This window comes from Tursiops truncatus, chromosome 6, assembly GCF_011762595.2.
Source record: "Tursiops truncatus isolate mTurTru1 chromosome 6, mTurTru1.mat.Y, whole genome shotgun sequence".
NCBI classification, from domain to species: Eukaryota; Metazoa; Chordata; class Mammalia; order Artiodactyla; family Delphinidae; genus Tursiops; species Tursiops truncatus.
The window spans coordinates 3,246,257-3,272,803 of NC_047039.1; the positions used below are offsets into that span (position 1 = coordinate 3,246,257).

General features: G+C 40.8%; 1 long non-coding RNA gene across 1 annotated transcript in view; it reads right to left on the reverse strand.

Moving 5' to 3' along the window:
• Window positions 1-26,278, reverse strand: part of LOC117312764 (uncharacterized) — an 89,263-nt gene extending 62,985 nt beyond the window's left edge. Inside the window, exon 1 of the long non-coding RNA XR_004527219.2 lies at window positions 25,653-26,278. This is a non-coding gene — a long non-coding RNA (uncharacterized lncRNA). The remainder of the gene's footprint in view (window positions 1-25,652) is intronic.
• Between the last annotated feature and the right edge of the window lie 269 nt (window positions 26,279-26,547).

The following is a 26,547-nucleotide window of genomic DNA, read 5'->3' on the forward strand; positions in this document are numbered from 1 at the left end:
AACTCTACAAGCCAGAAGGGAGTGGCATGACATACTTAAAGTGATGAAAAAGAAGAACCTACAGCCAACATTACTCTACCCGGCAAGGATCTCATTCAGATTCGATGGAGAAATCAAAAGCTTTACAGACAAGCAAAAGCTAAGAGGATTCAGCACCACCAAACCAGCTCTAAAACAAATGCTAAAGGAACTTCTCTAAGTGGGAAACACAAGAGAAGAAAAGGACCTACAAAAACAAACCCAAAACAATAATAAAATGGTAATAGGAACATACTTATCGATAATTACCTTAAACGTGAATGGATTAAACGCTACAACCAAAAGACACAGGCTCGCTGAATGGATACAAAAACAAGACCCATATATATGCTGTCTACAAAAGACCCACTTCAGACCTAGGGACACATATAGACTGAAAGTTAGGGGATGGAAAAAGATATTCCATGGAAATGGAAATCCAAAGAAAGCTGGAGTAGCAATACTCATATCAGATAAAATAGACTTTAAAATAAAGAATGCTACAAGTGACAAGGAAGGACACTAAATAGTGATCAAGGGATCAATCCAAGAAGATATAACAATTATAAACATATATGCACCCAACATAGGAGCACCTTAATACATAAAGCAATTGTTAACAGCTATAAAAGAGGAAACTGACAGTAACACAATAATAGTGAGGGACTTTAACACCTCACTTTCACCAATAGACAGATTATCCAGACAGAAAATTAAAAAGGAAACACAAGCTTTAAATAACACAACAGACCAGATAGGTTTAATTGATATTTATAGGACATTCCATCCAAAAACAGCAGATTACACTTTCTTCTCAAGTGCGCACGGAACATTCTCCAGGACAGATCACATCTTCGGTCACAAATCAAGCCTCAGTAAATTTAAGAAAATTGAAATCATATCAAGCATCTTTTCGGACCACGACGCTGAGATTAGGTATCATTTACAGGGAAAAAATGTAAAAAACACAAACACACAGAAGCTAAACAATACGTTACTAAATAACCAAGAGATCACTGAAGAAATCAAAGAGGAAATCAAAAAATACCTAGAGACAAATGACAATGAAAACACGACGATCCAAAACCTACGGGATGCTGCAAAAACAGTTCTAAGAGGGAAGGTTATAGCAATACAAACTACCTCAAGAAACAAGAAACATCTCAAATAAACAATCTAACCTTACACCTAAAGGAAAGAGAGAAAGAAGAACAAACAAAACCGAAAGTTCGTAAAAGGAAAGAAATCATAAAGATCAGAGCAGAAATAAATGAAACAAAAACAAAGAAAACAATAGCAAAGATCAATAAAACTAAAAGCTGGTTCTTTGAGAAGATAAATAAAATTGATAAACCATTAGCCAGACTCATCAAGAAAAAGAGGGAGAAGACTCAAATCAATAAAATTAGAAATGAAAAAGGAGAAGTTACAACAGACACCACAGAAATACAAAGCATCCTAAGAGACTACTACAAGCAACTCTATGCCAATAAAATGAACAACCTGGAAGAAATGGACAAATTCTTAGAAAGCTATAACCTTCCAAGACTGAACCAGGAAGAAATAGAAAATATGAACAGACCAATCATAAGTAATGAAAGTGATTAAAAATATTCCAACAAACAAAAGTCCAGGAACAGATGGCTTCACAGGTGAATTCTATCAAACATTTAGAGAAGAGCTAATACCCATCCTTCTCAAACTCTTCCAAAAAATTGCAGAGGAAGGAACACACCCAAACTCATTCTGTGATGCTACCATCACCCTAATACCAAAACCAGAAAAAGATACTACAAAAAAAGAAAACTACAGACCAGTATCACTGATGAATATAGATGCAAAAATTCTCAAGAAAATACTAGCAAACAGAATCCAACAACACATTTAAAGGATCATATACCATGATCAAGTGGGATTTATCCCAGGGACACAAGGATTCTTCAATATACGCAAATCAATCAATGTGATACACCATATTAACAAATTAAAGAATAAAAACCATATGATCATCTCAATAGACGCAGAAATAGCTTTTGACAAAATTCAACACCCATTTATGATAAAAACTCTCCAGAAAGGGGGCATAGAGGGAACCTGCCTCAACATAATGAAGGCCATATACGACAAACCCACAGCAAACATCATTCTTGATGGTGAAAAACTGAAAGCATTTCCTCTAAGATCAGGAACAATACAAGGATGTCCACTCTCGCCACTATTTTTCAACATAGTTTTGGAAGTCCTAGCCACAACAATCAGAATAGAAAAAGAAATAAAAGGAATACAAATTGGAAAAGAAGCAGTAAAACTGTCACTGTTTGCAGATGACATGATACTATACATAGAGAATCCTAAAGATGCCACCAGAAAACTACTAGAGCTAATCAATGAATTTGGTAAAGTTGCAGGATATAAAATTAATGCACAGAAATCTCTTGTATTCCTATACAATAATGATGAGAAATCTGGAAGAGAAATTAAAGAAACACTCCCATTTACCACTGCAAGAAAAAGAATAAAATACCTAGGAATAAAACTACCTAGGGAGACAAAAGACCTGTATGCAGAAAACTATATGACACCGATGAAGGAAATTAAAGATGATACAAACAGATGGAGAGATATACCATGTCCTCGGATTGGAAGAATCAATATTGTGAAAATGACTATACTATCCAAAGCAATCTACAGATTCAATGCAATCCCTATAAAATTACCAATGGCATTTATACAGGACTCGAACAAAAAATCTTAAAATTTGTATGGAGACACAATAGACCCCGAATAGCCAAAGCGGTCTTGAGAGAAAAAAACGGAGCTGGAGGAATCCAACTCCCTGGCTTCAGACTATACTACAAAGCTACAGTAATCAAGACAGTATGGTACTGGCACAAAAACAGAAATATAGCTCAATGGAACAGGATAGAAAGCCCAGGGATAAGCCCATGCACCGATGGTCAACTAATCTATGACAACAGATGCAAGAATATACAATAGATAAAAGACAGCCTCTTCAATAAGTGGTGCTGGGAAAACTGGACAGCTACATGTAAAAGAATGAAATTAGAACACTCCCTAAAACCATACACAAAAATAAACTCAAAATAGATTAGAAAACTAAATGTAAGACTGGACACTATAAAACTCTTAGAGGAAAACATAGGAAGAATACTCTTTGACATAAATCACAGCAAGATCTTTTTTGATCCATCTCCTAGAGAAATGGAAATAAAAACAACAATAAACAAATGGGACCTAATGAAACTTAAAATCTTTTGCACAGCAAAGGAAACTACAAACAAGATGAAAAGGCAACCCTCAGAAGGGGAGAAAATATCTGCAAACGAATCAACGGACAAAGAATTAATCTCAAAATATATAAACAGCTCATGCAGCTCAATATTAAAAAAACAAACAAACAACCCAATCCCAAAATGGGCAGAAGACCTACATAGACATTTCTCCAAAGAAGACATACAGATGGTCAAGAGGCACATGAAAGGATGCTCAACATCACTAATTATTAGAGAAATGCAAATCAAAACTACAATGAGGTATCATCTCACACCAGTTAGAATGGGCATCATCAGAAAATCTACAAACAACAAATGCTGGAGAGGGTGTGGAGAAAAGGGAACCTTCTCGCACTGTTGGTGGGAATGTAAATTGATACACCCACTATGGAGAACACTATGGACGTTCCTTATAAAACTAAAAATAGAATGACCATATGATCCAGCAATCCCACTACTGGGCATATACCCAGAGAAAATCATAATTCAAAAAGACACATTCACGCCAATGTTCATTGCAGCACTATTTACAATAGCCAGGACATGGAAGCAACCTAAATGCCCATTGACGGACGAATGGATGAAGAAAATGTGGTACATATATACAACGGAATATTACTCAGCCATAAAAAGGAATGAAATTAGGTCATTTGTAGAGACATGGACGGATCTAGAGACTGTCATACAGAGTGAAGCAAGTCAGAAAGAGAAAAACAAATATCGTATGTTAACGCATATATGTGGAACCTAGAAAAATGGTACAGATGAACTGGTTTGCAAGGCAGGAAACAGAAAAGTGGAGGACTAAAATATTGACATCAAGGGGGAAACATGGCGGGGTGGTGGTGGTGGGATGAATTGGGAGATTGGGATTGACATATATACAGTAATATGTATAAAATAGATAACTAATAAGAACCTGCTGTTAAAAAAAAAAGGTATCTGGGAGTTCCCTGGTGGCCTAGTGGTTAGAATTCCAGGCTTTCACTGCCATGGCCTGGGTTTCATACACAGTCAGAGAACTGAGACCCTGCAAGCTGCACAGCTCGACCAAAGAAGAAGAAAAAAAAGATATCTGCGCTCCCATGTTTATTGCAGCATTATCCACAATAGCCAAGACATGGAAGCAACCCAAATGACCCTCAATTGATGAATGGACAATGATACCGTGATATATATATAGGGATGGAATATTATTCAGCCACGAAAAAGAAGGAAATCCTGCCATTTGCAACAACATGGACAGACCTTGAGGGTATTATGCTAAGTGAAATAAGTCAGAGAGAGAAAGAAAAACACTGTATAATCTCACTTATATGTGAGAATCTAAAAAAGGTGAACTTGTAGAAACAGAGTAGAATGGTAGATACCAGGAGCTGGGGGTAGAGGAATTGGAGAGATGTTGGTCAAAGGTTATAAACTCGCAATTGAAAGATGAGTAAGTTCTGGAGATCTAATGCTCAGTCTTGTGATTATAGTCAACAACACTGCATATATACTTTCAAAGTTGCCAAGAGAGTAGACCTTAAATGTTCTCACCACAAAAAAGAAGTGATGTGACGTGGTAGAGGTGTTAGCTAAAGCTATGGTGGTAATCATGTTGCAACATATAAAAGTATCAAATCAACAAATTGTATACCTTAAACTAGCACAATGTTATATCTCACTTATACGTCAATAACAAATATATTTTGAAAAATTTCCATGCATTCATTCAAATATTATATATAATAAGAATACAAATGTATGCTAAGATATTTGTATTAATATTAATGGGGCTTGACTGTACATATTATTTTTTTAATTTTTATTTTATATTGGAGTAGAGGTGATTAACAATGTTGTGTTAGTTTCAGGTATACAGCAAAGTGATTCAGTTATACATATACATGTATCTTCTTTTTCAAATTCTTTTCCCATTCAGGTTATTACAGAGTACTGAGCAGAGCTCCTCATGCTACACAGTAGGTCCTTGTTGGTTATCTATTTTAAATATAGCAGTGTTGTACATATCAAAAATAAAAAAATAAAAGCAAAAATAAACAAATGAGACTTAATCAAACTTACAAACTTTTGCACAGCAAAGGAAACCATAAACAAAATTAAAAGACAACCTACAGAATGGGAGAAAATATTTGCAAATAATGCAAGTGACAAGCGCTTAATTTTCAAAATAAACACACAGCTCATAAAACTTAAGAACAACAACAAAAACAATCTAATCAAAAAATGGGCAGAAGACCTAAGAAGACATTTCTCCAAAGAAGACATACAGATGGCCAACAGGCACAGGAAAAGATGCTCAACATTGCGAATCATTAGAGAAAGGCAAATTAAAACTACAATGAGGGGGACTTGCCTGGTGGCGCAGTGGTTAAGAATCGCCTGCCGATGCAGGGCACACAGGTTCAAGCCCCGGTCCGGGAAGATCCTACATGCCGCAGAGCAACTAAGCTTGTGTGCCACAACTACTGAGCCTGCGCTCTAGAGCCCATGAGCCACAACTACTGAGCCCATGTGCCACAACTACTGAAGCCTGTATGCCTAGAGCCCGTGCTCCGCAACAAGAGAAGCCACCACAATGAGAAGCCCACGCACTGCAACGAAGAGTAGCCCCTGCTCACCGCAACTAGAGAAAGCCTGCGTGCAGCGATGAAGACCCAACGCAGTCAAAAATAAGTAAATAAATAAATAAATAAATTTATTTTAAAAAACCCCAAACTGCAATGAGGTACTACCTCACACCGGTCAGAATGGCCATCCTTAAAAAGTCTACAACTAACAAATGTTGGAGGGGGTGTAGAGAAAAGGGAACCCTCCTACACTGTTGGTGAGAATGTAAACTGGTGCAGCCACTATGGAGAACAGTATGGAGGTTCCTCAAAAAACTAAAAATAGAGTGGCCTTATGATCCAGCAATCCCACTACTGGGCATATATCCAGATAAAACTATAATTCAATGATACACACACCCCTATATGCATAGCAGCACAATTCACAATAGCCAAGACATGGATGCAACCTAAGTGTTCATCGACAGAGGAATGGATAAAGAAGATGTGGTCCATATATACAATGGAATACTACTCAGCCGTAAAAAAGAATGTAATGATGCCATTTACAGCAACACGGATGGACCTAGAGATGATCATACTGAGTGAAGTAAGTCAGAAAGACAAAGACAAATACCATGTGATATCACTTATATGTGGAATCTAAAATATGACACAAATTAACTTACCTATGAAACAGAAACAGACTCACAAACATAGAAAACAGACTTGTGGTTGTCAAGGAGAAGGGGGGCGGGGGAAGGGGTGGGCTGGGAGTTTGGGGTTAGCAGATGCAAACTAGTATATATAGAATGGTAGCACAGGGAACTATATTCACTATCCTGGGATAAGCCATAATGGAAAAGAATACAAAAAGGAATATATAGAACTGAGTCATTTTGCTGTACAGCAGAAATTAACACAACATTGTAAATCAACCATACTTCAGTAAAATAAATAAACTTTAAAAATACTGAAATGGGGGCTTCCCTGGTGGCACGGTGGTTGAGAGCCCACCTGCCGAGGCAGGGGACACGGGTTCGTGCCCCGGTCCGGGAAGATCCCACATGCCGCGGAGCGGCTGGGCCCGTGAGCCTGTGCTCCGCAACGGGAGAGGCCACAACAGTGAAAGGCCCGCGTACCGAAAAAAAAAAAAAACTGAAATGACTAATGGCACCTGGGTTTGAATCACTGCACTACTTTTCCTAGTTATTCTTCCTCTCCAACTTGGTCTCAGCTCTTTGTTCCCCAACAGGGATTTGCTGGTGTCCATCTCCCCAGATCTTGCTTTCAGAAATCATTCCCCTCACTTCACAGAAAGTCACTCGATTACTTATTTGGGTTGGCTGGAAGCTCATCCCTCTGTATCCTGCTACCTAAGGGCTAGGCACCATTAAATGTTCTGAAGTGGCCTTTGGTGGTGTTCATTCTTAATCATTCATGTGTGAACAGAACATGGAAAACTGGAAATTAAATATCTAGGGATTGAAGAGTAAATTTAAAAATTGCCAAGGGACAAGACCTGTTTCTCCATGAAATATACCTGTTATATAATGATTATTAAATGTTAGTACAATGCCAGGATTGCTTTTTTGCCTTTTTCATCAGGTTAGTGGAAAACACAAAGCTTTTCGGTTAATAAACAAAATTTGCAAAATCATAACACCTGAAAATATTGGGTTGGCCAAAAATTTTGTTCGGGTTTTTCTGTAAGATGTTACGGAAAAACCCAAACTTTTTAGCCAACCAATAGATTTTAAAACTCACATTTACTTTTTAGGTTAAAGTTTATAAAATATATTCAACCATTAAGTCAACCATTTATATATTATTTTGCATCAAAGTTCACAATATATGTTCAAAACCAGATATACTGGTTCTTCAATTACACAAAAACATTTATCCAACACTTCACCTGAAAGAAGAATTACTATATGGTGCTTTTGTGTAAACCTCAAGGAACTGGATTTCAAACCTCAGAAACACAAAGGAGATTTTTTTTGAGAAACATTTAATTACACTGGGAAAAAAAAGAGAGCGTTGGAAGATCATGAAATGGGTATCATTTCATGAGACCAGATTGAAAACTGGCTTCTTCCTTCTTTCACAAACCGTCCATGTAGCCCTGGTGCTTGTGATTGACACTGGCATCACTGATGTGCCGAATCACTTTTCAAATATTTACCCAAACATTTTGGGTACCTTATATAAAATCTGAGTCAGTCAAGCAATGCAATCCCATTCATACTTCCTTATTAGACGTTACTGAATGCTAGGTGCTGTAGGGCGACAGAGAAGTTTAGGGTAATGCCCCAGAGCACGGGAAACTGCTGATCCGGCCGAAGAGAGAAGGCCACGCCTGCAGCAGTGCAGGAGCTCACCACATACTTGTTAAGAGCATGCATCCTCCACGCATGCACGTGACTCACGTGGAGCAGACGTTCATTGAAAAGGAAAAGCCACTTGGTGCAGGGCTTTGCAGGATGGGGAGGACAGAACAGCTAGGGAAGACCCTGGAACACCTAGCAAGTCAGTGAGAATGGACAGAGGAAAAGGAAAGGAAAGGAACACAGTGACCAGGTATTTATAACATTCCAGACTCCATCCATGCATTGTCTCACTAGGTCCTCACGTCATCCTATCAAGTGAATAATACTCTGCCTGCGTTTCAGAAGAGGATATTGGGATGCGGACTCAGATTCCCACGGCTGTGCTTTTCGCATGACACATCTCCTCTGTGAAAGCCGCAAAGGGGGGTAGTGCTTCGATGAGCGGCGTCCTCACTTGATAAATGGTGAGACAGGAGCGCAGGAATTCAAACCCATTTTCAAAACTGAAACGGCCAATTTGGGTCATGATCAGCTCATTCTGTCTGCCAAGCAGCACACTCTCCTCATGTCTAAATCCTTCTCATATTTAATAAATGTCCTTGTGTTTGGCCCTTTGTTAACTTGACTTATGAGGTTTTTATTTCCTCGTGACAGTTATCTCCAAAGTGATGAATTAACAATCCAGTCAGCATGGGTCTGTGGCTGAGCAATTAGAGAAATGTGGTTCTTGCTAAAACCCTCACCGGCCTGTGAGTTCCTGGAGAGAGAGAGTTGTTCCACCAAATCGAATGCTCAAGTCAGCGCTGGTGTTAATGCAAGGGCAGAATGGCTCTGAGGAATTAGTTAGGACCATAGATTTTTGCTTAGCTCACGTGTGTACCTCTTCATTGGCTTAAATTATACAGAGATGGAGAGACATCTGAGGCTCAAAGATGACACAGAGATTTACAGAACATAGATTCACTGGAAGACGGGTTTCTGAGGTCCCTTCCTCGCTCCCTTAATCTTAACCTTTTCCGTTTCATTTCAGGCCCTCTTATGACTCCCACTGTAGGGGCCAAAGATCTCTAATGGGACTTCAGCTCATACACGGCGTTACATTTCTTTCTTTTAAGGATGTCTCTTCTTTGAGACCTGCAAACAAAACATTCATCTTCTTCCGTATTACCAGCAGCAGCATGTTGCATTAATCCATGATTGTATTTTGTATCTTCAGAGCTCACAAACTTTTAACTACAATGTTTTTTTTTAAAAATAAATTTATTTATTCCTGCGTTGGGTCTTCCTTGCTGTGCACAGGCTTTCTCTAGTTGCGGTGAGCGGGAACTACTCTTCGTTGCGGTGCACGAGCTTCTCATTGCAGTGGCTTCTCTTGTTGTGGATCACGGGCTCTAGGTGCACGGGCTTCAGTAGTTGTGGCACACGGGCTCAGTAGTTGTGGCGCACGGGCTTAGTTGCTCTGTAGCACGTGGGATCTTCCCAGACCAGGGCTTGAACTCGTGTCCCCTGCATTGGCAGGCAGATTCCCAACTACTGTGCCACCAGGGAAGTCCCAACTACAATGTTTAAACTCACCAGAATGCTGTAGCATAAAAACATTTCTTGTCTAAGAATCCTTTGAGGTGATATTTTTAAAGCAGAATATTACTAATTTCATTGCAAAAGAAAAGAAAATTTGGTTGCCAGCTTATTACTGTAAAAAAATTGTGTGCAGAATGGAGAAAGTGAAAAAAAAAAAAAACCCAACCCTGACATCTGATATTCTTCTATAATTTTTTATGCAAATGACAAAATCGTACACATAAATGGGGTCATATTTTCTTTAATTTACATATATTTTTTCAATAATCTGTCACAGACATCTTTCTGTAGCAATAAAGATCTATTTTATGCATTTGAATTCTGCATAGTATTCCACTGCATGTACACATCATGATTTATTCCTATTGACAGAAAAGTTGGTTGTTTCTAATTTTCGGCTTTTTTCAAAAAGGGTGTCATCAATATTAATTTATATACATATATTTTATCTACTTCTTTTGCCCTTATCCTTTGGATAAATTCCCAGAAATTGAATTTATGGATCAAATGCTATGCAAATTAACAAGTTTGCTATGTAGTGCTAACCAACCCTCTAGAAATTCTGTGCCAATTTTTATTCTAACTAACATTATGTAAGGATATCTATTCCCACACACTCTTTAGCAATTTAATTAACCATTAAATTTTTTCCAAATGGCAAAAATTGATACCTCAGTTTTGTTTTCATTTGTATTTCTTTGATTATTACCAATGTTGGGTGTATGTTCTTTTGAGTAATGTCCATTTGTAGTTCTTCTATGAATTGTCTATATTTTTCTCCACTGCTTTAATGGAGGTGTTTACATTTTTCTTATTTATTTCTAAGATCTCTTTGTATATTATGGATCTTAAATCATTGCCATAGATGTTGCAAATATTTTCTCCACATTGCCATTTGTTAACATTGTTATTAAATTATGGCAATTTTTACATTTAATTTTTAACATATCTGGAATTTATCTTGATGTCATATAGGAAAATCTAGCCTACTTTCCCTCCAGATGGTTTAGTTTCCCCAGCTTCGTTTATTGAATAATTCATCATGGTGGATCGACTGCAGTAATGGCCCCAACGAGCTCCCTGCTCCCTGCATCCAAGCTCTTTGCAAATGTCCTCCTCTGCTGACTCTGCTTGGGCATCTGACTTGCTTTGTCCAATGGGTTGGTAGCAAACATGATGCGAGCAGAGAGTTGAAAAGTGCCTGGGAATTGAGGCTCACCCCCTGCTGCTCCTGGAACTCTGTGCTGCATAAACAGGCCCAGGGAGCTTGTTGGATAGTGAGATGTGTGGCCCAGTCCCCCTGTTCCTCCCAGTGACTCCTGAGTTATCTGAGCGAGACCATTAAAGCCTTCAGCTCCAGTCAAGCCACCAGCTGACCGCACACCCCGGAGCACCCAGACCCAAGAATTACCCAGCTCACTCCAGCCCAAACTGCCAAACCACCAAACCATGAAATAAATAAATGGTTCTTCTTTTAATTTACTGCATTTTTGGATGGTGTGTTTCTCAATAAAAGGTAACTGGTGTACCCTTCTTCCCTATACTGATTTGAATATCACACTTTTCGTGTGCTGAATTCCCATTTACACATGTGTCTGTTTCTGAGCTCCTTATTCTGTTTCTTTGGCCTCCTTGCTCCTTCTTCTGGTAGCTTCACACTTTTAAACTTATTGTAGCTTTATGGCATGCTTTACTATTTGATAGGTTAATTTCTCTCCCATCACCCTGATTCTTCTTTTTTATTTAGCAGAAACTTGTTGAATGCACCAAAAAAAAAAAAGTCTTGCTAGGATTTTATTGTTAATTGCATTCATTTCTTGGAGTATTTTGAATTTTCAGCACAGAAGTCTCTTTTCTACTTGTATGTCCTTCAGCCATATTTGACATTTTTCTTCAGAAAGACCCCAGTAGGAGGTATATGTTAAAAGATTTGTTGTAAAAAATTGGTTAACAGGATTGTGGAGGCCAGTCCAAATCTGTAAGGCCATCGAGAAGGGTAGGCAGAAGACCTTGGGCATGAAACGGCTGTCCACAGCTGGGACGCAGCTGGAATTTCTCCTCCTCCTTCTGGGAAACCTCAGTGCTGCTCTTAAGGACTTAAACAGAGTGAATGAGGCCCACCCAGATTACCTAAAATAATCTCCCTTATTTAAAAGTCAACTGAGTATGGATTTTAGTTATGTTTACAAAATGCCTTCAAAGTAACACCTAGATTAGTATTTGCTTCAATACTGGGGATATTAATTTAGCCAAGCTGACACAAAAAACACCATAGCATTTGTATTAGTGATTTTTTTGTTCCAGAGTTTTCATCTTATTTTCTGTCCATTGATTTTCAATAGACAAATGAGTGATTTAAAAAAGTTTTCTTTTTTTAAAAAAATTTATTTATTTATTTATTTATGGCTGTGTTGGGTCTTCATTGCTATGCACAGGCTTTTCTCTAGTTGTGGCGAGCGGGGGCTACTCTTCGTTGTGGTGTGCAGGCTTCTCATTGCAGTGGCTTCTCTTGTTAAGGAGCGTGGGCTCTAGGTGAGCAGGCTTCAGTAGTTGTGGCACAAGGGCTCAGTAGTTGTGGCTCGCGGGCTCTAGAGCACAGGCTCAGTAGTTGTGGCTCCCGGACTCTAGAGCACAGGCTCAGTAGTTGTGGCGCACGGGCTTAGTTGCTCCGCAGCATGTGGGATCTTCCCAGACCAGGGATCGAAACTGTGTCCCCTGAATTGGCAGATGGATTCTTAACCACTGCATCACCAGGAAAGTCCCTAAAAAATATTTTTCTTGTATCTTGTACCTCTGTGCTTTTGTTATGCTTAATAGATTTTTTGTTTTGTTTTTCAAACACGAATAATATTTTCATTTTCTACAGTCTTTTGTTGTCTTATTTTATTGGTCAGAACTTCCAGAAAAATCTTAAAGGATGTAAGACTTTTGCTTCTATGGACCTTGAGGGCATGATGCTAAGTGAAGAAGTCAGAGAAAGTCAAATACTCTATGAACTCACTTATGTGTGGGATCTAAAAAACAAACAACATGCGCTTCCCTGGTGGCGCAGTGGTTGAGTCCGCCTGCCGATCCAGGGGACGCGGGTTCGTGCCCCGGTCCGGGAAGATCCCACATGCCGCGGAGCGGCTGGGCCCGTGAGCCATGGCCGCTGAGCCTGTGTGTCCGGAGCCTGTGCTCCGCAACGGGAGGGGCCACAACAGTGAGAGGCCCGCGTACCAAACAAACAACAAACCCAAACTCATAGAAAAGGGGATCAGATTTGTGGTTACCAGAGGTGGAGGGTGTGTGTGTTGGCAGGCTGGTGTTGGGGCGGGGGCTGGATTGGAGGAAGGTGGTCAAAAGATACAGACTTCCAGTCATAAGATAAATATGTCCTGGGGATGTAATGTACAGCACGATGACTCTAGTTAACACTGCCGTGGAGGTATATTTGTTAAGAGAATAGATCTTAAGAGTTCTTATCACAAAGGAAAAAACTTTTTTTTTTTGGTATCTATATGAGATGACAGGTGTTAGCTAAACTTACTCGGGTAATCATTTCACAATATCTAAGCTATTATGCTGTACATCTTAAACTTACACAGGGCTGTATCTCAGTTGTATCTCAATAAAACTGGAAAAAAATGACTACTAACCACTATTCCTAATAGAATGACCCAAGGGGCAACACTATTAGATATATTGATTACTTTAGTTCAGAAAAAGCTCTGGCCTTAGAATAATACCCACACCCCTCCCCCCCAGAAAAAGACTTCTGCTTCTAGATGTTTTAGACTGACCCTCTTTCTGGACGCCACCCCACCCCACCCCCCCCAAACTGTGCAAAACGTAAGAACATTTTTCCTAATCTCTTCAAACTGCTTAGAAGATGGCAAGGCCTTAGAGGAAAAGAACCCAGAGTCGGAGCCAAGTGTTCGGGTCCACTTTTGCTCTGGGAGCGTTTGGAGATCAGGAAGAGACAGGAAGAGCTGAGCTGTGTTCCCAGCCCCCCTGGGGCAGAGGTTGTAATCCAGGCCCTGCCAAGGGTGTGGGCCTAGCAAACCAGCCTTCACTGGGGCCTGGCTGGCTCTTCCAAACACCGGCCTGTAAAGACAATCTGGCAGAATCCTGTCCTCGCGTGGATTCTGACCCAGATTCCAGCCATCTTGGTGGCCAGCAAAATTCTAAGCCCTTATGTGGGTTGAGGTGACCCAGACTGCTGGCACCCCAGGTGCTTGGCAAAAGCAATTCTTTAAAAATTCTCTTTGGAAGAAGATCACATCATTTTGGTCTCAATTTCTACAAATAGTTTTTCAAGTAAAAGAGCCAGCATACCATCAGGAAAAGGCCCCCAAGTGATAACACTCCATGAACAAGAACCCACAGAAACAATCAACAACAGAAACAAACTTACAAAGACTCCAGATAACAGAATTAACAGGCAGAGGCTGACAAAGAACCTCCTTGTTTTGCTCCTGCTTTGGAAGAAAATCATTTTTGTGTCTCACTATTCGTTATGACATTTGCTCCACTGACCAAGATAGGGTGCCTCTCACTCTTAAATTATTAAGAATTTTTTTAAATTAGTAATGAATATATTTTTAAATCATATCAAATCTCTTTTCAGTATATACGCTTGGATTGTGACTTTTATCATGAACTTTGTGGATTTCCTAACATGAAACCATTATTTCATTTCTGAAATGAATCCTAATTGGTGTTAGTGTGTTTTTAAAAGTATACTTCTGATTTTGTTAGTATTCTTATATTTATACTCATAAGTGAGACTGATATGTGCTTTGTTTTTTTTTTTTTTTTGAGCCATCTGTCAGATTTTGGTATTGAGATCATAAAGACAATTGGAAAATTAAAAAAAAACTTTTCTGTTACGAATTTGTGTTTTAGAAGGTCAGAATTATTAAGGATTGTCTGTTCTGTTGGTCTATTTTAGATTCTGCTCTTTTTGGTTTATAATTGTAGGTGATTGTGAGCATCTTTGCAATAGTATTTATTTCTTTGTGAGCTGATTTCGTCCTTAATCTAACATTTTTCGTTAGTTTGGTCATCATAGTCATAGATTTTTAAGAACTTTTCACATATTAATGAAATTAAGTCTTCATTATAAGTGTTACAAATATTTCCCCCAGTTTTAAATTTTACCTTGATTTGTTTATTGCTTTTGTTCTATGGAAATTTACAATTTTAAATCAATTTTATCAATCTATTTTATCTCTTCTGTGTTTTATGTTTTGCTTAGGAAGGACTCCTTCATTCTGATTATTTTTAAAACCCCCATATTTTTCCTCTTTTATCATTTCATTTTTTGATGTTTGACTTGATGGTCTGTTTGGAATTTATTTTGAAGGATGAGAAAGAAATCCAGTTATTTCCCTGAGATGGCTACAACAATATGTAAAACATGATTTAACGAATCTTTTTACCTCAACTGATTTGAAATACTACTTTTTCTTCCCATTTTTATTTTGATCTATGTCTCGACTTTCTGGTCTATCAATCTTTAGGGTCATTGCAAATACCAAACACTTTTACACTCCCTAGATTTATAATACATTTTAATATCTACATTTTCTAGTGGCTCATGATCCTATGTTTATTTCTACTTCATTTCCTTATGGTATGATATTATTTTTCTTTTATAATTTTGTGATTACCTTCGTGGCTTAATATAAAGTTAATTTTTATGTTACATAATTAATTGAGAAAAAGTATGTTTGCTGATGAAAATTTTCATGTACAGTTTGAGGTAAAAAATGACAGCTAAATTGTTCGTATCATTGTTTCCTTATTGTGTGTTTGTTTCTTTTCTGAATGCTCATTCAAATTCTAAGAGAGGCGTGTTAAAATCTCCAAATATGATGGTGGATATGTCACATTTAGCATCCCACCAGCTTTTCCGTTCAGTGCAATTGTCACTTGGTGCAAATGTGTTTAGGATATGTTACTTTGTGGGTTGGTTGTAAACTCTTACCAATAACCATCCTTTAATCTAATTAATTTTTTCTTGAAGTCCACTTTGATATTGACGCTGTCGGTTTTGTTTTCTCCTCGCGTTGGTTTGGTATACTTTAATCTGTTCCCCTACATTAATATGTCTGTCTCATTTGCTTTAGGCATATCCTATAAACATAGCTGACTTTGCATGTTTAACATAGGCCTTTAACTGACACATATTTGGTTTTCTAAGCCTGTTATGAGGGTTTATTTTCCCAGTGCAGGTCCCCTGGGCTGGCGTGCCCACGTGGGGCTCAAACCCCTCACTCCTTAAGGAGGAATCCAAGTTGTGATGTCCCCTCTCACTGTGGGTCACCCACAGGGGGTGTGGGTCCTGAATCGATCACGTCTCTGCCCCGCCTACCCGTCTGCGTGTGGTTTTTCCTTTACATCCTTGATGGTAGAAGAGCTGTGCTGCCCGTCTTCAGGTCGTTCTCAGGGGGAGTTGTTCCATGTGTGGTCATGATTGTGGTGTGTCCATTGGAGAAGGTGAGCTCAGGGTCTTCCCAATCTGCCATCTTGAGTCCTGTTAACCCTAGGCAATCTTGATCACATTCTTTTTTTTTTGCTTTTTTAAAATTTTATTTATTTATTTATTGGCTGTGTTGGGTCTTCGTTGCTGCATGCGGGATTTCTCTAGCTGTGGAGAGCGGGGGCTACTCTTCATTGCGGTGCGTGGGCTTCTCTTGTTGTGGAGCATGGGCTCTAGGCATGCGGGCTTCAGTAGTTGTGGCTCGTGGGCTCTAGAGCGCAGGCTCAGTAGTCGTGGCTCACGGGCTTAGTTGCTCTGCAGCATGTGGGATGTTCCCGGACCAGGACTCGAACACGTGTCCCCTGCACTGGCAGGCGGACTCTTAACCACTGCACCACCAGGGAAGTCCCTTGACCACATTCTTGATCCTGTTGTATTTCCTCTTCACATTTTTTTTTAATTCAAGTAAAGTGGATTTACAATATTATTTTACTTTTAGGTGTATAGCATAGTGATTCAGTATTCTTGCATTATATAATTCCATTTTAAGTTATTTTATGATAATGGCTATAATTCCCCGTGCTATACAGTATGTCCTTGTTGTTTATTTATTTTGTACACAGTAGTTTGTACCTGTTAATCCCATACCCCTAATTTGTCTCTCCCCACTCCCCACTCCCCTTTGGTAACCACAAGTTTGTGTTCTATATCTGTGCGTCTGTTTGTTTTGCATATACAATCTTTTTTTTTTCTCTTTTGGATTGCACATATAAGTGATATCACACAGTATTTGTCTGTCTGACCTCTTTTACTAAGCATAATATTCTCTAGGTCCATCCACGTTGCTGCAAATGGCAGAATTTCATTCACTAGTTTTTACTAATATTCCACTGTGTATATATACCACATCTTCTTAATCCAATCATCTGTTAATGGGCACTTGGGTTGCTTCCATGTTCACAACATAGTTTTAATGGATGGACACAGAGCTTGGTTAGGACCTATGGGACACAAAGAACTGTTTGGGAGAACATCTGAAAAGCTCCCTTGCTCTCCCAAAAACAATCCAAGCTCACTATCTTGAAAGGATGTGGGCAAAACACACGTACTCCACGAGCCAGCCTTAAGATAAAGCTGATATCATCTTGAAAGCAAACTTGAGGGATGTGAAGAAGCGATCCTGTTGTACTTTCTTCAAAGTGTTTATCCTCCTCTGATATGCCCGTATTTATTTATATGGTGCTGATTGCTTTCCCCTTTTCACCAGCCTATAAACTCCATGAGGGCAGAGACCCTTCCCATTTTATTCATTATTTCTTTTTAAAAACAATATTTTTAAGATTTATTTAGGCTGCACTGGGTCTTAGTTGCTGCATGCAGGATCTTAGTTGCGGCATGCGGACTTCTTAGTTGCTGAGTGCATGTGGGATTTAGTTCCCCCACCAGGGATGGAACCTGGGCCCCGTGCATTGGGAGTGCAGAGACTTACCCACTGGACCACCAGGGAAGTCCCTATTCATTGCATGTCTTTGACTGTTTAACAGTGCCCAGCATGTAGGAGGAGCTGAGTGAATGGAGAAAAATATGAAACAGCAAAAGCTGCTTTTCCTCTTTCCAGTATTTCCAAAAGATGTTCCAATTATCAATTCTCTTTCCTCTATTTAATTTTCCAGCTCCCTAAAACTGCCTCCAACACACCACACAGACACACACTACACACCACACACAAAACACACACACACTACACACATACACACCACGCACGCACACCACACATACACTACACACCACACACTACAAACCACACACACCACACACACTACACACCAAACACAGCACACACATACTACACACCACACACACTACACACCAAACAGCACACACACACTACACCACACACACACACCACACACACATCACACACACCACACACACACTACACACCACACACCACACACACTACACACCACACTCACACACCACACACCACTCACACACCACACACAACACACATACACTCACACTATACACCACACACACACACCACACTCACACACCACACACACACACACACCACACACACACACCACACACCACACACACCACACACACCATCTATACCACACATAACACACCACACACACACCACTCACACACACACCACACACGCACACCGCACACACACGCATATACCACACACACACACCACACGCATACACACAGCACGTACACACACCACACACACACCGCACACACATACACCACGCACACACCACACATGCACACAGCACACACACATACACCACACACACACCGCACACACTCACATACTTGCAAGAGGGCAAATTAATACCCAGAGGTTAAGGGAATTCTGGCATGCGGGAGAGCTTAATTATGCACTTGATTTAGTAAAGTTCACGAAATGTCTGGTGTATTCGGTCACTCCTACCCTCTGTTTCACATCATTTAAATTATCTGAAATATGATCCAATTCTTATTTCTGTTTACTGCCTAGTCACTGCCAAAGAGTACTGAATGTTGCTTTTGTTGTTTCTTCAAATATGATTCAATAAATATCAAGATTGTATTGTAAACAGATCTGTTTTTGTTAGAGATTTAGTTTCAAATGATTTGGTTTGACCAACATAATCAGACTTTGGCAATGCAAGTTACACGCGGAAATCTGATATTAATATTTAGGCCATTTTCTTCAGCTCTTTTATCTGGAACATGTGGTTAAGACTAGAAACCTGGATTCCCACATTGCCGTTTTTGCTTTACCGCACCTTTACCTTGCTTAAAGGACCAGAGTTGAAATGACAAGCTGTTATGACTCCTGTTTTGCAATGAGAATGAGTTATTCTGTTAGTACACAACAGGAGTGCTATAAATGTTGAACACATGTATGGGTGAATATAACTAAATACTAAAAAGGATTCAAACAAATTATTAGTTACGCTCTAGTTTTTTGTTCTTAAAGCTTTCTGGAATGACTAGGAATGTCGCTGAAGAAACTGAAGGAAGAGAGGAAAACTCTTGTGCTTTTGGATAAATAGAGGCAATGACTTTAGGCTGAGTTTCTGTAAAATTCTCATCAGTTGTCATCAGTCCACTGCATAAAACCCATTTGTCGCAGAGATTGCTGGGTGGGCAGGAAATGTCGGAGCTGCATCAAAGTTAGCAGTCATTCGTGCTATTCCCCCAATATTCCCAGTTCTTGTTCTCTGGGCATGTGGTCGAATCCTACTTCCTGGCGCCCTTGTGACGGTGTGGACCTATGTGACTACTTGTGGACAATCAGTTGTGAGCAGAAATGACAATGACCCATGTCACGGTTCAGCCAGAGCATTTTATCAGTGAGGTGAAACGCCCTCCAGAGCTCCCTTTCCTTCTGGAGTGATTACCAGCAATTCTGATCGTGGGTGCCAGGGTCCTGGGATGAGGGTGGTGTGGAGTACCCAGCTGAGACCCAAGAATCGTGTGTTGATCAGGAACTGGGAACTGGAAATACATCTTTCTTGTCTAAGACACTGAGATTTGGGACAGTCTGTCAGTGCAGCAAAACCCAGCCCATTCTGACGGATATGTAGAATTTAAGTGACCTGCTCCAAGCGGGGGAGCGTTGCTGCATCTCTTGCTTTGCTGCTATGTCTGGGCTCAACCCTCTGCCCTGTTTCTTACGGCCCTCAAACAACTGGTGGACTTTACTTCTGCATTCCATCTTGAATCTTACTGCCTTACCCCGCTGATGGGCTCAAATAAAATACATACAACTTTTATTAGAACTAAGATTTGAGGCCAGGTCTATCTCCTTATCTGTCATCCCTCTCATTTATTCATTTCTTCATTTCTAAAACAAAACGTTGAGCATTTCTATGAGCCAGTGTTAACCACCAGCATAAAATGGCAAATAAAAAACTCATTGGGAGGGGGAGGGAGAGGGATGGACTGGGAGTTTGGGGCTGGTAGATGCAAACTATTATATGTAGAATGAATAAACTACAAGGTCCTACTGTACGGCACAGGGAACTATATCCAATCTCCTGGGATAAACCATATGGAAAAGAATATAAAAAAAGAATGTATATATGTGTATAACTGAGTCACTCTGCTATAAAGCAGAGATTGGGGCATAACACTGTAAATCAACTAGACTGCAATTTAAAAAGATAATGAAGAAAAAAATCATGGGAATTATATTCTACTTGGAAAGACAAAAATTAATCAAATAATTATACAAATAAATGTAATTACAACAGTGGTAAGTGCTACGAAGAGGAGATTCACACAGTGTCTATCACCTTATCATCTATCTGTCTATCCATCTATCATCTATCTATCTATCTTTCTCTGTCTCTCATCTACTTATGAATACTAATAAAGCACATCTGACACAATGTTCATAATTAGAGAATGCTGGTATCTAGGGATGATGTTATACAGATATTTTCGTATTATTTCTGCAGCTTTTCCCTCAGTATGAAATTCTGTCAAAATTAAAAGGCTTTTTCAAAGTACTGACTGGTATGGTAGCATGCGGCTTTACTGGCCAGAATCAGCTGGGTTGTTAATCTCCGTTTGGTACTTTATTCAAACTCTTGGTCAAATTATACTGCCTGGCATTGCCATCCCTCTTTCTGTATCTGTGCTAGTCATCATTCCTGCAATCCTGTGGCCCACACATGGTAGTGAAATGAAAGAAAATTTGTTTAAAATTGTGCTTTGTATTAAAACAAAGCACAGGGACTTCCCTGGAGGTCCAGTGGTTAAGAATCCGCCTTCCAATGCAGGGGCGGCAGGTTTGATCCCTGGTCGGGGAACTAAGATCCCACATGCCGGCGGGGCAACGAAGCCTGCGTGCGCTGCAACTACAGAGCCCATGTGCTCTGGAGCCCGCCTGCCACAACTAGAGAGAAGGCCACGCACTGCAACGAAAGATCCAGCGCGCCACAACTAAGACCCGATGCAGCCAAAGATAAATAAATAAATATTTTTTAAAAAAATCCCAAATTAAAAAACATTCCCTTTTTGGTTTTTTTTTTCTGCTTTAAGAAAAGTAATATATAATAAATACTGAAAATCAAGAAAAGATACAGAAAGTCTAATAAAAAATGAAAATTACTCGTAACTAATCAGTCGGTGATCATGGCTATTAACATTTTGGCATATTTCCTATCATATATTTTTGGTTTTCATTTGGCAGTATTAATTGTCTTTTGTATGTAACAAGTTAACCTGAAACTCAACTGTCTAAAACAATAAACACTCACCATCTCACACAATGTCTGAGGGTCAAGACTCTGGGATGAGTGGGTCTGGATCAGAGTTATTAGGGGGTTGTGGCCAAGCTGCAGCCACCTGACGGGGTTGGGTAAGGGGCTTCAACCTCATTCCCGGAGCTGTTGCCAGGAGGCTTCAGTTCCTCACCAGCTGTCCCCAGAGGCACAGAGCTGCTCACATTGTGAGGAAACTGGCTTCCCGAGGGAGTGGGGGAGGAGAGACTGAAACAGAGGAGGGAGGGAGGGAGGGAGGGAGAGGGAGAGAGACAGAGGAAGGAGGGAGGGAGGGGGAGAGAGAGACAGAGACAGAGACAGGAGGGAGGGAGACAGAGAGACAGAGACAGAGGAGGGAGGGAAGGAGAGACAGAGACAGAGACAGAGACAGAGGAGAGAGGGAGGGAGGGAGAGAGACAGAGACAGAGGAAGGAGGGAGGGAGGGGGAGACAGAGACAGAGACAGGAGGGAGGGAGGGAGAGAGGGAGACAGAGAGACAGAGACAGAGGAGGGAGGGAAGGAGGGAGACAGAGAGACAGAGACAGAGGAGGGAGGGAGGGAGGGGGAGAGAGAGACAGAGACAGAGACAGAGGAGAGATGGAGGGAGGGAGGAGAAGAGAGAGAAACAGAGACAGAGACAGAGGAGGGAGGGAGGGAGAGCCAAGACAGAAGCTGCAGTCTTTTAGGACCTAATCTTGGGAGTGCCATACCATCGTTTGTGCTGTATTCTACTGGCCGTAAGGCTAGCGCTGGTACAGTGTGAGAGACGACCCTACGAGAGGATGAATACTTGCAGGAGGTAGGAAACATCAGGCCCATGTCGGAGACTCTCCCCTGTATAACACTCTATCACAAGCATTTTACCATGTTATAAACTATTTCCTATGACAGTATTTCAATGAATTAATAAAACTGAATTTATTAATTTCATCCATCAAATTACTGTATTAGTAATAGTAACAGTTAATTGCATTCTACTGCTATAGGCCTTCAAATCCATGTACAAAGGGACATTATAAAGTTATGAGGCTATTTTACATTTTTTATTGAAGTATAGCTGATTTACAGTGTTGTGTTAAATTTCTGCTATATAGCGAAGTGATTCCATTACACACACACACACACACACACACACACACATATATATACACACATACATTCTTTTTTATATTCTTTTCCATTATGGTTTACCCCAGGATATTGAATATAGTTCCCTGTGCTCTACAGTAGGACCTTGTTTATCCATCCTACATATAATAGTTTGCATCTGTGAACCCCAAACTCCCAATCCATCCCTCTTCCACCACCCCCCCTTGGCAACCACAAGTCTGTTCTCTATGTCTGTGAATCTGTTTCTATTTTGTACATAAGTTCATTTGTATCATATTTTAGATTCCACAAATAAGTGATGTCATATGATATTTGTCTTTCTCTTTCTGTGCTGCATTTAGGTGAAGTAAGAGATTATCAGGAAAATCGCCAAGTCCACCCATGTTGCTGCAAATGGCATTATTTTATTCTTTTAATGGCTGAGTAATATTCCATTATATATATGGACCACATCTTCTTTATCCATTCATCCGTTGATGGACAATTAGGTTGCGTCCATGTCTTGGCTACTGTAAATAGTGCTGCAATGAACATAGGGGTGCATGTATCTTTTTGAATTAGTGTTTTCTCCAGATATGTGCCCATGAGTGGGACGGCTGGATCATATAGTAGTTCTATTTTTAGTTTTTTGAGGAACCTCCATACTGTTCTCCACAGTGGCTGTACCAGTTTACATTCCCAATGAGGTTGTTATTTTAAAAAGTGACATCAGGTTTTATCCATCCATCCAGACCAGTGCTGATCATTCAAGTGCTCACCTTGGGAACCTATGACCTTATGCTGATGATGCTGGGCTGTTGTCACAAACATGCCTGGGACACTTCTTTTGAGATTACCGTCAGAGTCTTGCAGCATTTTATTTTCAGTAAACTCGAAGGTGGTATGAGGCAGCTATGTTAGCACGGAGAACATTCATTGGATTTATTCTTGTTCTTCTTCTGTTCAGTTTGTGATACCAAACCAGATGTACAGTCAAAAATGAGCTTTTGGCACTCAACTGCAGCTTAACAAAATGATATTTCTTTGCAAAAATAAGCTGTCATAAGAAGGAACTGTATGTGGGATGAACACTGTTGATTCAGAGATTTTAGCTCTTTGGGCTTTGAATGCACTCCCCAGCCCTACCCCAGCCACCTGCCCAGTGAGTGTCCTGAAAAATTTTTTTAAGTATAGTTCTCGGATTAAGTTCTAGTTTTCTAGAAACTTACACCTGCCGACATATAGTCTTGTATTTACATTGCCCATCAATTTTGTTGGCAAAGGAAGTCATGGACCATGAGGCAACATTAAGTCAGAGTCTGTCTTATTTGACTGTGTTTCCCCCTCATGCTAGACACAAAGCACATACTTAAGACACACTTGTTGAATTAATGACACACTGAGGGGCTTCCCTGGTGGTGCAGTGGTTAAGAATCCTCCCGTCAATGCAGGGGACACAGGTCCGATCCCTGGTCTGGGAAGATGCCACGGGGCAACTAAACCCATGGGCCACAACTACTGAGCCTGCACTCTAGAGCCCGCGAGCCATAACTACTGAGCCCACGTGTCACAACTACTAAAGCCCACGTGCCTAGAGCCCATGCCCCGCAACAAGAGAAGCCACCGCAATGAGAAGCCCGCGCACCGCAACGAAGAGTAGCCCCCGCTCGCCGCAACTAGAGAAAAAGCCTGCACGCAGCAATGAAGACCCAACACAGCCAAAAAAAACCCAAACAAACAAAAAAGACACACTGAAATTCTGGCACTGTAAAAAAAAAAAAAAAAAAAAAGACATTTCAGCTAATAGTACTTGCCTGGTGGTCTAAATCTTAAAATCAATCATGTTGATACTTGGTACTACTATGTCCTTTTTTAATCCTATGTTGTGACATCACAGAATTTGTTCATTTTTCTTGAGTCCTGCAGTAACATCAGTTGGGCTAAAGCAGATAGCAGGCGGAATATGGGCATTTCCCCAACAGCCCAAACTCCCCAAACAAAAAATAATGACCAGCAAAACAAACCAATCACCCTAATTACTAACAGAATTTTTTAAAAGCTGGAATACTTTTCTAACTTTCCTTGAAGTTGTAATGGTGTATCTGTGCATTTCCCACACCGAAGCCACTGTAGTTATCGGTTTTCTCTAAGACATCCAAGAAGTATGTGCGGACCGTATATGTAATCAGAGTCTTTTCAAACAGTTGCTCGGGGGATGGGATGGGGCAGTGGGGAAATAAGCCAACTGCTGCCATTCCCCCAGAAAGCCAATGTTATATTAGCAGTTCTAGTGTGGAGGAGAAAAAGAATCCAATTTCAAGGCTGGCATAAGTATTACGCTCATCACTCACTTCCTCACATCAGTGGCAGAAAATTCTGTGATTCCATGCCAAGCCCTCTAACACAGACACAGCGTGACTTTCTGATGTACTTGGCTTCTTCCTGTTTTGAAGTTGTAATGTACACTTCCAAGAAGAATTAGAGGCAGCTTCCAATGTTGAAACAGTGAGACCAGGTCATTAAAAATAAAAACAGAACAAATTCTAATGAATGGACTAGAAATCCCTACAGGAGTTCTCTCACTAGAGGAGAAGTCGCTGGGTATCCAGGAAGAACGGGGGGCGCCTGCATCCAAGGAGGCCCTGGTGAAACCCTGGGGGCCCCGTCCCCACCATGCAAATGAGCAGTTCCCGTTTGCACCGTCCTCGTCCTCGGACACTGGCTGGCTCTTCTCTCTCTTAAAAGGTAACTGCACTTACAGAAAAGTTGACAGAACAGAACTTCTGAACACCCTTTAACAAAACCTTCCATTTTTTTTTACATTTTCCCCTATTTTCTTGCTCACTCATTCCCTCCATCTCTCTACAAGTACACACACATGTACACACACACACACCAGACTTTTTTTCTGAACCATTTGCGAGTATGTGGAAGATGTGCCTTTTACCATGAAATACTGTAGCATCATATTTCCTTCAAACAAGAAAAGGACTCTTTCTTACATAATCAGAACAATTTTCAACACCAGGAAAATTAACCATGATACATACCTCATCTACAGATCTTACTCGAATTTTGTCAAGAGTCTGACTAATGTCCTTTCGAGTAAAAGGAACAGAAGTTCTGACCCGGGTCCATGCAGGATGGCACGGCATTTGGATTTCATGTCTTAGTCTCTTTCATCTGGAGCAGTTCCGCTGTCACTCTGTCCCTCACGACCTTAACAACCTTGAGGAATACTTTGTGGACGGCCCTCAGGTGGGGTTTGCTCAGGCTTGGTGATGGTTTTCGGTGGAATTTCACAGAAGGTGCAGCCTGCCAAGAGGTACCTGGCGCTGGTTTGTCCCAATGCTGGATGTCAACCTGACCGGCTTCTGAAATCCTACCTTCTATTTTGTGACATGAGGCAAAATGACAACTTCGAGACCCTGGGACTCACAAATGGAGGGTGGCCGTGTACTGGCTACTCTCTGTCTGTTCCATCCTAGGTTTGTTTCAGACCCTGGGGGTGGACCCCTGGCACCATCACCGGCCTCCTCTGTCTCGGCCTCTGAACAGATTCAGCCAATGGGAGACGCCGACAAAAGATCAAAGCAGGGAGGAGAGAGGTGCGGGGGGATGTAGCCCCCGGAACCCTCACCGCTGTGCGTTAGCCTCCAGGCTGCGGCAGCGGCCACGTTCCCCCCACGATCACAGCCCCCGCTCCCCACTCGCCCCATCCTCTCAGCCCCAGGCAGGGGGTGGCAGGGGCTTCCTGCTGTGACCCATCCCCCCCCCAAGACGCCCTGCTGGTGCCCCCTTCGCTGCCCACACCCCTAAAGGTGGTCCTTTGTTAAAGCGCCGTCATTTCTCAGACCTGAGTTGAACTCCGTTCTGTGCCATGCCTCTCACTGGTCCAGCTCTCACTCTGTGTGGTGTTTCTGGGGAACAGATAGGGAGGAAGAG